Raw genomic sequence first — 12,267 nt, 5'->3', positions numbered from 1 at the left:
TAAAGGTGATTCTATTTTTCTTATTCCTTCTACACTTATTAATTGGAATTCTTCTGTAAAAAATAAAAAAGCTGTCCCTTCTACACTTACTTACTCAACCATTATTTATATCAGTATGGACCTATGGGTATTTATTTTATTATTTAAATAATCATATTTATCTATTTTGTTGCACAAATTGTTCCAGCTTTGGCTATTTGGAACTTTCTCAGGCCAGCTTCTGTGTTCTTTTGAAGTACTTCCTTACTTTCTCATACCACAAATGTCCTAGAATCATCTTGTATTTTCCCTGCCCCAATGCTTTATCATACACTTTTTCAGAGTCCTGTTTCTTTTATTTAAGAATGGTATTTAAACACCAGAGTCCAGTGCAGAAGGAGTGGTATAGCAGTGCTTTTCCCATGGCAGTTTTTTTGTTTGGCGCTATAAAAGCCCAAATCTGGAAAGAGGCTGCCAGTCCTAGCCCTCTTTCCTCCAAATCTGTGACTTCCTGCTCCAAGATAAAGTCTTCAGGTTTGGGAAGCTCCAGGAGCACTGGCAGGGCCATGGCCCAGAAAGGCTGCCAACTGGCCATCATCACCAGAAATCTGCAAGTGGCCAAAGCTGCTGCTGGTGACCTTTAGCTGTGATGTTGCCAAAGAATACTTTGTTCAAAAACATATTTGAATAACTAGAGAAAAATTTAAGTCCCACTAACTCTTGACAAATGCAGCTGAAATCAATAAGGATACCCTAACAAGGAAGATATATATCTCAGCTCCATACTAACCTTTGGGGTTCCATGCTAACCTGTAAAGCTCCCATGAAAACTATGATTCAACAACAAAGAGGATCTATTGTTGATGTAGTATTATTGGTTTAAAAAGCAGTGCTGACAAGTCTGTGTACAGTGCCAGTAAGTTGAATTGGTTGGATTTTCACTTGTTTTTCCTAAAAAGTAGCAATAAAGAAAGTTAAAATGAATGTAGTTACACCAGGCTTTGTTCATACAGATATGATGAAAGACTTGAAAGAAGAGCCTTTAAAGAAAAATAGCCCTCTTTGGAGATTTAGAGAAACTATTGATGTGGCCTGTGAAGTTATGTTTCTTTTTAGAATCACCATGCATTACAGGGGATGGATGGGGGATTATAACTCATGATATACAGATTATTCAGTTATAATGGTAATTAGGACCAAGGGCATACTTTGTTGACTACATATTAATTTACAGACTATTGAGTTATAACATAATTAGGATCAAGGGCATACTTTGTTGATTATACAATATTAATTTACAGATTATTCACTTATAATGGTAATCAGAATCAAGGACATACTTTGTTGATCAGACAATATACCTACATGGGTGACATTTACTAATCAAACCTATTCATGCTAAAATTTTGATTTCCATCTTTATATGTACATATCTGAAAAGATCAATGCATGATCATGTTTTCTAAATGCTGTATGTATCTTACACACTGTAGCAGCTTCAGTATATACATATTTTTCAAGTGATATAAAAAGATACTGTCTTAATTTATATATTTTGCATTGTAAATGTTTAATTCCCTAAATGTTAACTTTGTGGGCCATTACCAAAATAAGTATTTACAGGACATTGGTTAGTTGTCACTACTTTATCAACCCTACTAAAGTTAAACTCTGTGTTCGTTTTTTATATTATGTTATGGATAATCAGTTTTTATAGGGATTGAAAAACAGCATCGGTTTGATACCGACATTTAAAAAAGAATGGTATTTAAAAACTAGTATCTGAGCACAACATGTGCTCTACTGGGCTGTCACTACCTCTAGGCCCTCTTATAGACAGAACTATGAAAAGTGTATGTATTTACTAACTGGTGTGTACATACCTATGTACATTTCTATATGTATTTACCTGTGTATCTATTAAAAGGAGAAAAGAACACATTGGTTCATATTCATGCCTCCCACTCTAATCCAGTACCAAAGAGTTCATTCTAGCATTCCCATTTATTTATTTGCAACTTCTTTCTCTGATAATGAGAATTGTGCTTATCAACAATATATTTACTTATTTGTTCAACAGTAGCTATACATGCAGAGAAACAAATTTATCATTTGCAGTTCAGCATTTTGCTTCAGTTCTTTTTTCATTAGCCTTACAGTGTCATCAAAATAAAGCTACTTAGATCAGCTCCTTTCTTCGGCAAGCCTTCAGTGGAATTGTGTCATTCATTGTAATACACTTACATTCATCTGTAAATCTACATTCCATGTTTGGTTTCCCCAAGATCCTGGTTGATTTTTTAAAATTTGAAGAGAGTGAAATTCACTCTTTGTTACATTACCAATTTCATGACTTATGAAAATTGCATAGAATCAAGTTTCCACTAGCTCATTACCACACAAAACACACTGATCAGCCAAGAAACTCCTTCACAGTACCCCATCATTATCAATTCCTCTTCCATTCTCACCAGGAAACACTGATCTGCTGTTTTCTGGTTTGAGGTTTCTGTCCATATAGGTAATTTTGTCATTTTCAAAATGTCTTATCAATGGAATCACAGAATATGCAGACTTTGGGATATGGCTTCATTCACTTTGCAAAATTTATTTAAGATTCACCCTGGCTAGTGTAGCTCAGTGGATTGAGCACGGGCCTGTGAAGCAAAGGGTCACCAGTTCGATTCCCAGTCAGGGCACATGCCTGGGTTGCAGGCCAGGACCCCAGTAACAGACACATGAGAGGCAACTGCACATAGATGTTTCTCTCCCACTTTCTCCTTCCCTTCCCCTCTCTCTAAAAATAAACAAATAAATAAAGTATTTTTTAAAAAAGAAGAAAACACTGTTAAAAAATTTATTTAAGATTTGTCCATGTTATTGTAAATCAATAATTAATTCTTTTTTATTAGTGAATAGTATTCCATTGACACAACATTCAGAAAAACACAAAGTTATTGTTAGGGACCCACTGAAGGAAATCTGGGTTGTTTCCAATTTGGGACAAAGAATAAAGCTTCTACAAACATGCATGTATAGGTTTTCCCATTAACATAAGTTTTCAATTGACTTGGGTAAATTTCTAGAAGCAAGACTGCAGGGCCATATAGGTGGCTGTTTAGCTTTATAGGAAACTGTCAAACTCTTTTCTAGTTATACTATACTTCTTTTCTTTTTTTATGCATAGTGAATATATTTTTTTATTTAATTCTTGTTCAAGTAGTTTTCTGTCTTATATTCCCAGCCCTGCCCCTCCGTGCTCCCCACCTCCCTCCCATTTCCGCCCCCACCCTTAGTTATTGTCCATGTGTCCTTTATACTTGTTCATGTGAGTACATCCCCCTTTCCCCTATGATTCTCTCCCCTCTCCCCTCTGGACCCTGTCACCCAGTTCCGTATTTGAGTGTCATTGGTAATATTTTGCTTGTTTGTTTGTTTTGTTGTTTAGGTTCCAGTTAACGGTGATATCATATGGTATTGCTGTTTCACCGCCTGGCTTATTTCACTCAGCATAATACTTTCCAGTTCCATCCATGATGTTGCAAAGGGTAGGAGCTCCTTCTTCCTTTCTGCAGCATAGAATTCCATTGTGTAAATGTACCATAGTTTTTTTATCCAGTCATTGACCGATGAGCATCCAGGTTGCTTCCAACTCTTGGCTATCATAAATTGTGCTGCTATGAACATCGGGGTGCATAGGTTCTTTTGGATTGGTGTTTCAGGGTTCTTAGGATATACTCCTAGAAGTGGAATTGCTGGGTCAAAGGTACATTCTTTTTTAGTTTTCTTAGAAAATTCCATACTGTTTTCCATAGTGGTTGTACCAGTCTGCAATCCCACCAACATTGAACTAAGGTACCCTGTTCCCCACAACCTCTCCAGCATTTGTTGTTTGTTCCTTTCTTTATGATAGCCATTCTGACTGGTGGAAAGTGGTATCTCATTGTGGTTTTAATTCGCATCTCTCTGATAGCTAGCAATATCGAGCATCTTTTCATGTGTCTCTGGATCCTCTGTATGTCCTCCTTGGAGAAATGTCTGTTCAAGTCCTCTGCCCATTTTATAATTGGGTTGCTCTTCTTCTTTGAGTGGAGTCAAGTGAGTTCTTTGTATATTTTGGAGATTAAACCTTTGTCTGAGGTATCATTGGCAAATATGTTTTCCCAAACTGTTGCTTCTCTTTTTATCTTGATACTGTTTTCCTAAGCAATACAGAAGCTTTTAATTTTGATGAGATCCCACTTGTGTATTCTTTCCTTTATGTCCCTTGCTCTAGGGGACATATCAGTAAAAATATTGCTGCGTGGAATATTCTCGGCTTATGAGAATTTTCTGCCAATGTTCTCCTCTAGGGTTTTAATGGTTTCATGGCTTATATTTAAGTCTTTTATCCACCTTGAATTTATTTTGGTGTATGGTATAAGTTGGTGCTCAAGTTTCATTTTTTTGCATGTAGCTGTCCAGTTCTCCCAACACCATTTGTTGAAAAGGCTATCTTTACTCCATTTTATGCTACTGCCCCCTTTGTCCAATATTAATTGACTGTAGAGACTTGGGTTTATTTCTGGGCTCTTTGTTCTATTCCATTGGTCTATGTGCCTGTTTTTATGTCAGTACCAGGCTGTTTTGATTACAGTGGCCTTGTAATACAGTTTGATATCAGGTATTGTGATCTCTCCTACTTTGTTCGTCTTTCTCAAAATTGCAGCTGCTATTTGGGATCTTTTATGGTTCCATGTAAATTCTTGAAATGTTTGTTCTATGTCTGTGAAATATGCCATTGGTACTTTAATAGGCATTGCATTGAATCTGCAAATTGCTTTGGGTAGTATGGACATTTTGATGATGTTAATTCTTCAAATCCATGAACACGGTATATGTTTCCATTTGTTTGTGTCTTCCTTGATTTCTTTCTTCAGTGTTATGTAGTTTTCTGCATACAGGTCTTTTACCTCCTTGGTTAGGCTTATTCCCAGATATTTTATTTTTGTTTTTGCTATATCGAATGGGATTTTTTTCTTGATTGCTGCTTCTGCTGCTTCTTTGTTGGTATACAAAAATGCCTTTGATTTCTGGATATTGACTTTGTATCTCGCTGTTTTGCCAAATTTATTTATTAGTTTGAGCAGTTTTTTGGTAGAGGCTATAGGATTTTCCATGTACACTATCATGTCATCTGCAAACAATGCCAGTTTTGTTTCCTCCTTTCCAATTTGGATGCCTTTTATTTCCTTTTCTTGTCTGATCGCTGTGGCTAGAACTTCTAATACTATATTGAATAGAAGTGGTGAAAGTGGGCAACCTTGTCTTGTTCCTGATCTTAGTGGAAAAGCTTTTAGTTTTTGCCCATTGAGTATGATGTTGGCTGTAGGTCTTTCATATATGGCCTTTATTATATTGAGGAATGCTCCCTCTATTCCCACTTTGCTGAGTACCTTTATCATAAATGGGTGTTGTACCTTATCAAAAGCTTTTTCCGCATCTATTGATATGACCATGTGGTTTTTGTCTTTGCTTTTGTTTATGTGGTGTATTACATTTACTGATTTGCGGATATTGAACCATCCTTGCATCCCTGGGATGAATCCCACTTGGTCGTGGTGTATGATCTTTTTGATGTATTGTTGGATGCGATTTGCCAATATTTTGTTGAGGATTTTAGCATCTATGTTCATCAGTGATATTGGCCTGTAATTTTCTTTCTTTGTTGTGTCTCTATCTGGCTTTGGGATTAGGGTGATGCTGGCTTCATAGAAAGAGTTGGGGAGTTTTCCCTCCTTTTGGATTTTTTGGAATAGTCTGTGAAGAATAGGGGTTAGCTCTTCCTTAAAAGCTTTGTAGAATTCTCCTGTGAAACCATCTGGTCCAGGGCTTTTGTGTGATGGGAGTTTTTTGATTACTTCTTCAATTTCATTTGCTGTTATTGGCCTGTTCAGGTTTTCTGCTTCTTTTTCATTGAGTTTTGGAAGATTATATTTTTCTAGAAATTTGTCCATTTCACCTAGGTTTTCAAATTTCTTGGCATACAGTTCCGCATAGTAATTTCTTACAATCCTTTCTATTTCTGTGGTATCAGTTGTAATCTCTCCTCTTTCATTTCTGATTGTGTTTATTTGTGTCCTCTCTCTTCTTTTCTTAATGAGCCTACTTAAAGGTTTGTCTATTTTGTTTATCTTTTCAAAAAACCAACTCCTGGATTCATTGATCTTTAGAATTGTGCTTTTAGTCTCTATGTCATTTAATTCTGCTTTGATCTTGGTTATTTCCTTCCTTCTACTTGCTCTGGGCTGTCTTTGTTGTTGTTCCTCGAGTTCTTGCAGGCGTTGGGTTAGGTTGTTTGTTTGAAATGTTTCTATCCTCTTTAGGTGAGCCTGTATCGCTATGAACTTCCCTCTCAGGACTGCCTTCACTGTGTCCCATAAATTTTGGGTTGTGGTGAGTTCATTTTCATTTGTTTCAAGGAGTTTTTTGATTTCCTCCCTAATTTCAATCTTGACCCATTCATTGTTCAATAGCCTACCATTCAGTCTCCATGATTTTGGGTGTTTTGGGTTTTTTCCTGTGGGGTTGGTTTCCAATTTCAGTCCCTTGTGATCAGAGAAGATGCTTGGTATGATTTCTATTTTCCTGAAGTTGTTGAGACTGGTTTTGTGTCCTATCATGTGATCTATCTTTGAAAATGTTCCATGTGCGTTTGAAAAGAAAGTGTATTTAGTTTCTTTGGGATGGATGGCTCTATATATATCAATTAGGTCCATTTCTTCTAGAGTGTCGTTTAATGCTGCTATATCTTTGTTGATATTTTGTTTGGAAGATCTGTCCATTTTTGACAGTGGGGTGTTAAAATCCCCTACTATAATTGTGTTGCTGTCAATATCTTTCTTGAGGTCCTCTAGGATTTTCTTTATATATTTGGGTGCTCCTGTGTTGGGTGCATATATATTTATGATGTTAATGTCTTCTTGGTGGATTCTTCCCTTGAGTATTATGAAGTGACCTTCTGGGTCTCTCTTTATAGCCTTTTTTTTGAAGTCTATTTTGTCTGATATGAGGATTGCTACCCCGGCTTTTTTTTCATGTCCATTTGCTTGGAAAATTTGTTTCCATCCTTTCACTTTCAGTCTGTGGTGGTCTTTTGTCCTCAGGTGAGTCTCTTGTAGGCAGCATATGTGTGGGTCATGCTTTCTTATCCATTCAGCTATTCTATGTCTCTTAATTGGTGCATTTAATCCATTTACGTTTAAAGTTATTATCGAAAGGTACTTATTCATTGCCATTTATGTACCTGTGTTCCTCTCTGTCTCTCTCTTTTCCTTCCTTTCCTTAAAGCAGCCCTTTTAGTAATTCTTGTAGAGCAGGTTTTGTGGAGGCGTATTCTTTTAGACTTCTTTTGTCTTGGAAGCTCTTTATTTGGCCTTCTATCTTGATTGAGAGCCTTGCTGGATAAAGCAGTCTCGGTTGTAGGCCTCTGTTTCTCATTACTTGGAATATTTCCTGCCATTCTTTTCTTGCTTGGAATGTTTCCGTTGAGAAGTCATTAGCCAACCTTATTGGGACCCCCTTGTATGTTACTTCCTTTTTCTCCCTTGCTGCCTTTAGGATTCTCTCTTTGTCCTGGAGTTTTGCCATTTTAATGATGATGTGTCTTGCAGTAGGCCTCTTTGGGTTCCACCTGCCTGGGACTCTCTGCGATTCCTGGATTCGTGTGACTTTCTCTCCCCTCATCTTAGGAAAATTTTCTGTTATTACTCTTTCAAGTAGGTTTTCTATCCCTTGTTCTTCTTCTTCCCCTTCTGGTATTCCTATTATTCGGATATTATTACGTTTCATATTGTCTTGTATTTCTCTTAGACTCTCCTCATTTTTTCTGATTCTCTTTTCCATTACCTCGTCTGTCTGGGAGATTCTTTCCACCTTGTCTTCGAGCTCGCTTATGCGGTCCTCCGCCTCATCAATCCTACTCTTCATACCTTCTACTGTGTTCTTCAATTCAGAAATTGTATTTTTCATTTCCTCTTGGCCTTTGCTGATGGCTTCTATTTCCTTTTTCATGCTGGTATAATTTGTGGAGAGTTCATTGTAGCTCCCCTGTAGTTTCTGGTAGTTCGTTGTAAGCTCTTTGAATTTCCTGATAACCAGTGCTTTGAATTCCACATCTGATAGTTGACTGGCCTCTATTTCATCTAACATTCTTTCTGTGGCTTCCTCCTTTTCTTTCATTTGGGGATTGTTTCTTTGTCTCCCCATTGTTTGTGCTGCTCTTCTCGTTGGCCTCAGCTTCTTAGATTGATCTGTTCTGGTACCCTGAGTTTATGGCGTGAACTCCTGTGGTAGGATACCTGTGAAATTCAGTGGTGCAGTCTCCTGCAGGTACCTTGGTCTTCTCCGCTCCCACCTACTCCTCTTGTTGGTTTCCAGCTGATCAAACCTTTTCTTCTGGTCTCACTAGCTGCAGCAGCCTGAGGGGCTATTAGTGTGGCCTTTATTGCATCTAGGTGAACTCCTCTTGTCTCGCCAGTGCCCTCCCAAGACCCAGACTGGCACCGCTCTCCCGTGCCCCACTGAGAGCAGATTTTTCCCCAGGCTTCCCAGCCCTGGCCTGGCGTGAGGGCGCAGGCTCCCAGCCGGGCTTTCCTGGTCTGGCAGGCTTGGGCTTGGACCGTTCCCAGTGCTGTGGCTGAACACACAGGGCAACTCACAATTCTCCCAAGCTGGCAATCACAGCATGACTCCTTGGTTTTTCAGTCTGTGCCCAGCTGGGTAGGGAGGGAGCTGGTGACTGGCTCTCTTCCCGGGGCCTTGCTAGTAGCTGGAGGCTCCCAGGTTCTGTGGCAGACCTGGCTCTAACCCCGCACTACAGGGAACTCACAGGCAACTCTCAGTTTTCCCAAGCCGGCAACCGCAGCCTGACTCCACGGGTTATCAGAGATCTCTGGTTTACTTCCCAATGCCCACTCCTCTCTCTTCCACCACAGGCAAACCAATCCCTCCTGGTGTTTTCCGATCTGTGCCTTGCCAGATAGTGAGGGTGCCGGTGACTAGTTCTCTCCCAGGGTTGTTGTTGCCCTACCTCGGCTCCCAGAGACCAAGACGGCCCAGCCAGGACCCTGGAGTGGCCCAGCAGAGAGCCTGCAGCCTCTGCGCTGTTCCCTCGTACCTTGTTGATCTACGATTGTGTTGTCTCCTCTCCTCAACCTCTGGTCATTCAGTGTCTGCTACACTTCCTAGAGTCCTGCCTTCTTATACGCTGGGTCCCTGTTGGCTATCCGCTGCACTCCTCCGCAGATCAGCCCAGTTTTTCTCTGGCGCGTGGAGGGAACAGAAATCCTTTGTCCTACTCCGCCGCCATCTTTTCACTGACCTAGTTGTACTAATTTTCATTCTCAGCAGCAATGTATTGAAGAGATCTAATTGCTCCACATTCACAGCAGCACTCAGTGTTGTCAATCTGTCAGATATTCTAATAGGCTGTAGTGATATCTCATTGTGGTTTTAATTTCCATTCCCTAACAACAATGATATTTAACGTATTTTCATATACTTATTTTTTATCTAAATATGTCCTTACATGAAGTGTCTGTTCATATTCTTTTGCTTGTGTTTAACTCAGTTTCATTTTTTTTATTTTTAGAGTTCTCTGTAAGTTCTGGATACAAGCCCTTTATCAGATTTGTGATTCTAAAAATATTTGCCCCCAAAATTAAATAGGTACATGCAAAAAAATGAAACTAGACTACCAACTTACACCATACACAAGCATAAGCTCAAAATAGAAGTCATGAAACATAAAAATCCTAGAAGAAAACATAGGCAGTAAAATCTCAGGCATATCTTGAAGCAATAATTCTGCTGATTTATCTCCTTGGGCAAAAGAAACAAAGGAAAAACAAACAAATGGGACCACATCAAACTAAAAAGCTTTTGCAGAGAAAAGGAAATCATCAACAAAATGAAAAGGGACCCCACTACATGGGATAACATTTGCCAATGATACATGAGATAAGGGGTCAATTTCCAAAATATACAAACAACTTACATGATTTAACACCAAGAAGACAAACAATCCAATTAAAAAATGGGCAAAGCATCTGAATAGACACTTTTCCAAAGAGAACATACAGATGGCCAGTAGATATATTAAAAAATGCTCAAAGCCCTGGCTGGTGTAGCTCAGTGGATTGAGCACGGGCCTGCGAAGCAGAGGATCATGGTTCGATTCCCAGTCAGGGCACATGCCTGGGTTGCAGGCCAGTTCCCAGCAGGGGACACACAATACATTGTGTGTCCTTGGCAGAGGCAACCATACATTGATATTCCTCTCCCTCTCTCCCTCCCTTCCCCTCTAAAGATAAATAAATAAAATATTTTAAAAAAAGAAAAAATAAATAAAAATAAAAAAAATTGTAAAATGCTCAACATCACTAATATTCAGAAAAATGAAAATTAAAGCCACAATGAGATACCACCTCATGCATTTCAGAATGGCTATCATCAATAATCAACAAACAACAAGTGTCTGGGAGGATGTGGATGGAAGTGAACCCTTGTGCACTGTTGGTAGGAATGCAGATTGGTGCAGCCACTGTGGAAAATATGAAGATATCCCCAAAAATTAAAAATGAAACTGCCTCATAACCCAGCAATTTTACTACTGGAACTATACCCAAAGAAACCTGAAACACTAATTCAAAAGAATACATGCACCCTTATATTTGTTGCAGCATTATTTACAATAGCCAAGATCTGGAAACAGCCCAAGTGCCATCAGTAGATGAATAGACAAAAAAGCTGTTGTACATTTACACAATGGAATACTATTTGGCTACTGTAAATAATGTAAATAAATTATTGTAAATATATAAAAAGAAAATCTTACCTTTTACAATAGCATGGCTGCACATGGAGATTATGCTAAGTGAAATAAGACAGTCAGAGAAAAACAAATATCATACGATCTCACTTACCTGTGGAATCTAATCAACAAAATAATGTAACAAATGAAATAAAACAGCAACATAGATACATAGAACAGACTAATAGCTATCAGAAGGGAGCAGAGGTGGGGGACTCGGTGAAAAAAGTGAAGGCTTTAAAGCAAAAAGAATATATATATGACACACATAGATACAGACAACAATATGGTGATAGCCAGAAGAAAGGGATGTGGGGGGAGATGGAAGTGGGCATAGGAAGATAAATGGTCATGGAAAGAGACTTGACTTTGGGTGATGAGCATACAATTCAATATGCAAATGATGTTTTATTAAGTTGAACACTTGAAACCTGTATGGTTTTATTAACCAGTGTCATCCCAATAAATTAAAATAAAAGAACTCACCTCTAACTCAGTGATTTTCAACCAGTGTGCCACAAGAATTTTGAAAACATGCAATACTGACTATTTAGTCAGAGACACTGACCTCTTTTCCCTCAGACTGCCAAATTAAAAACTGACAACAGCCAACACACATGCAAAAATTTACTCCCAGTCTGTTGCTCTATTTTTTCATTCTCTTTACTGAGACTTTCACCAAGCAAATGTTTTAATTTTGATAAAATATAGTTTATCAATTTTTTCTTTCATGTATCATACTTTTGATATTGTATCTTAAAATTTGCCAATTCCAAGGTCACACAGATTTCTCCTACCTTTTGTTCTAGAAGTTTTATAAGTTTTGTGTTTTATATTTAGGTATATGATCAACTTTGAAATAATGTTTATTAAAGTGTGAAGCATACATCAAGGTTTATGTTTTCACATAGGAACTTCAAATTATTCCAGTACCATTTGTTGAAAAGACTTCTTTTCTGCATTGAATTGCCTTTGCACCTTTGTCAAAAATCAGTTCACATTATATGTGTGCCTCTATTTCTAAGTCTCTCTATTCTATCCTACTGATCTATGCATTTTTCCTTTACCAACTCCATACTTCCTCAATTACTGTGGCTTTATAGTAAGCCTTGAAATCAGGAAATGTGATTCTGTTATCACAGAAGAACAACTTTGCTCTTCTCTTTCAAAATTATTTTACCTATTCTAGTTCCTTTGGGTGTATGTATATTTTCTGTGGTCTCCATTGGAATTGCACTGAATCTATACATTACATATTAGGAAGAATTTTTATCTTAAAAATATTGAGTCTTCTAATCCATCAGCATGTTATAGCTCCCTTCATCTGATTTCTTTCATCACAGTTTTATAGTCTTTAGCATAATATTCTGCATACATTTTGTTAGACTGAGACCTTTTGATGCTATCACAAATGTTAGTTTTTATAAATTTCAAAT

At 38.0% G+C, this 12,267-nt stretch overlaps 1 pseudogene; it reads left to right on the top strand.

Moving 5' to 3' along the window:
* Positions 1–344: 344 nt before the first annotated feature.
* LOC118990311 (carbonyl reductase family member 4-like) lies at positions 345–1,163 on the top strand (annotated as a pseudogene).
* Positions 1,164–12,267: the final 11,104 nt, after the last annotated feature.

This window comes from Sturnira hondurensis, unplaced genomic scaffold (genome assembly GCF_014824575.4).
Source record: "Sturnira hondurensis isolate 20B ecotype Veracruz unplaced genomic scaffold, ASM1482457v3 Scaffold0006849, whole genome shotgun sequence".
Taxonomy (NCBI): domain Eukaryota; kingdom Metazoa; phylum Chordata; class Mammalia; order Chiroptera; family Phyllostomidae; genus Sturnira; species Sturnira hondurensis.
The sequence above is the reverse complement of the archived record's forward strand: the minus strand, read 5'-3'. Positions and strand labels throughout refer to the sequence as shown.